This window comes from Branchiostoma belcheri, unplaced genomic scaffold (assembly GCF_001625305.1).
Source record: "Branchiostoma belcheri isolate BF01 breed outbred unplaced genomic scaffold, Haploidv18h27 scaffold58, whole genome shotgun sequence".
Lineage (NCBI taxonomy): Eukaryota > Metazoa > Chordata > Leptocardii > Amphioxiformes > Branchiostomatidae > Branchiostoma > Branchiostoma belcheri.
In genome coordinates, this window is record NW_017804220.1 from 601309 (window position 1) to 603890 (window position 2582).

A 2582-nucleotide genomic window follows, 5' to 3' on the forward strand; every position below is an offset into this window, starting at 1 on the left:
GACTTATTCTTATCTATGGTGAGATAATATACCTGGTTCGCTACGCTCACTACGTGGTTTATTCGGTGGTTATCGCACATGATCAGGGATTCTCACCATATACACCTCTGGGCGGGCCATTAACCCTTTATCGTTCATCTTGAATACAATAAAGATGATTTTAAACCGCTGAGTGAATGAGTGAGCGAGTTTATGTGTGTGTATGCGTGTGTGTGTGTTTGTGTGTGTGTGTGTGTGTGTGTGTATGTGTGTGTGTGTGTGTGTGTGTGTGTGTGTGTGTGTGTGTGTGTGTGTGTGTGTGTGTGTGTGTGTGTGTGTGTGTTTTTGCATACTTGTAGTCAGCATAACTTTTTTTTAGAATAGGCGAAAATCAATGCGCGCGAGCATCAGTGTGGCCTTATCCAAACAGAAGGTTTAACGGCTGCTCCTGGGGAATAAGATCGTGCTCAAACATAAACCATCCCCCTTCCCTTATAACAGATGGGATTACGTAGATTTAGTAATGACCGCCCATAGACCAACCTATAGTCACGTGAAACCACTAAAAATGCTTAGCTGTGTGTATACACGAATGTTTTCAGATAGATGCATAGAAATCTTATCTTAACATGGATGCTTATATAACGTTACATGTATGATGACCATGTGGTTTTCAACATGAATATGAACATCTACTATAAATGGACATGTTGATTTGATGACATCCTCTGGGAACCTCAAAATTGATGCGAGCGTGCGGAGAAAAAAAAGTTTTGGGGAAAGAAGCTGCCTTCTTTATGAAATCAAGTATTTTAAGGCAAACATACTAAAAGAGAACAATTTTATTTCTTTACATTTTTTTGTTGTTTCCAATTAGTTTTGGCATTCTGCGATATTAATATCGTTTTGCAGTATTTTTTTGCCGTATAGGACATATATTTGCTATGCGGCCATGAAGGTTGAACACACAAAGTATGCGCGCAGGGATGTCATCCATATGATCAAATCAACATGACCTTATATGACGTGAACAGGAATTTCACCACAGAATTTGGAGTAGTTCCAGAAAGTAATTCAGTTCAATTAACGTCTCACTGGGTTAAAGGGAAGGTTTCTCAACTTTGGTAGACAGCTGTACTTTATAATGGGAGCAATGAGAACAATGGTTAAGTTTCAAACGACTGCTATTCTAGACTAAATCTGTACCAGTTGGGGTTTTCTTCTGCACAATACCTTGTTTACGGTTCAATGTCTATCGGGCACCTTTCTCATAGCTTCTGACTGGAGTTCTGTTTCTCGCCGATATGCGTAACCGATGTAGGTGGCGCTTTTTTGGGCGAGAACACAACCCCAATTTTAAGCGTGGTTATGTTTGTATCCTCCTTAGTTCCGGTTCAAAGCACCAGCTAAATCGGTACAGTATATGTAGCGCCAAGAAGCAGTACAACAGTCCGAATATTCTGTGTCCTGTTTCAGTCTTGAAATAAATTAGGGTCGGTAAATTGGGATTATCTTTTTCTTTTTTTTTTCTTTTTTATTACACTTTGGCAATCTCTAGTGTTCCATCGTTTGGTCCAACTTATACAATACAGTAAAACTTGCATGAGGACACATATATATATATAGAATGTCAATGTTGGAAAACGGACTGTACAATGTTTCATCATTCATGTGTCAGATCATGGAGCTAGAAAATATTATGTCCCCCGTAGGAGTCCACTCAAAACAAGGAAAGGATTGGCAGGTTTTTCTAGGGTCGGTCGGGAAACAGGAAACACAACATCTTTCCCTAGGCCTTAGTAAGGTGTCTGATAGACATCAAGAAGTATACGTAAGCAAGGTAAGACGAAAATCCTACTCCGTTTTATTGAGTGTAAGCTAATGAAATTACTTTCGGATGTACCAGGGGTCTCTTTGAGGTTGCTAACATCAAACAAGGTTAAGAAAAAATCAATAAAACATTGGTTTCCCGAATGATAACTGGCCACCTATTTAAGTCGTAACCTGCCGCACACATGCCAGGTGTTATATGGGCCATTGCTTTTGGAGGACACTTGGAGTGCTTGGATTTTTTGGTATCCAAAACAATGCTTTATCCACGACCATGCATGGGGCAAATGTACATTTTTGGATACGTCTCGAATTATGCTTGATCCTAACCCTATCCTACTCAGGCATACAACTGCATAGGCAGGGTTATGGATAGTTGCTATTAATATAATAATAGACAATAAACGTTTAAGAAAGGGCGCTATTGAAGACAGAACACATCCGTTGCTTTCTTCAACGGTGCTTGACTAATTATTTTGAGTGGCTACTGGCCTATTGAAGTGCCCAGGCCATATGCTGGTCAGTACTCTTGCTCCCAGACTCTTTCTTGTTTAGGTCATGTTGATTTGATTATATGGATGACATTCGCGCGCGCATGAAGTTTCGTCCGCTTACCCAAAAAATGTTTTCTGTAAATCTATAATTCTGACCATACTGTAAGTCGTACAAAGCAGCCGCAAAATAAGCAAATATATATATATATATATATATATATATATATATATATATATATATATATATATATATATATATATATATATATATATATATAT

The 2582-nt window shown here is 38.5% G+C and overlaps 1 protein-coding gene across 6 annotated transcripts in view; it reads right to left on the bottom strand.

The window, feature by feature from the left end:
* LOC109481825 (soluble guanylate cyclase 88E-like) overlaps positions 1 to 2582 on the bottom strand; it is a 72612-nt gene that overhangs the window by 36260 nt on the left and 33770 nt on the right. The gene's annotated exons all lie outside the window — the stretch shown is intronic.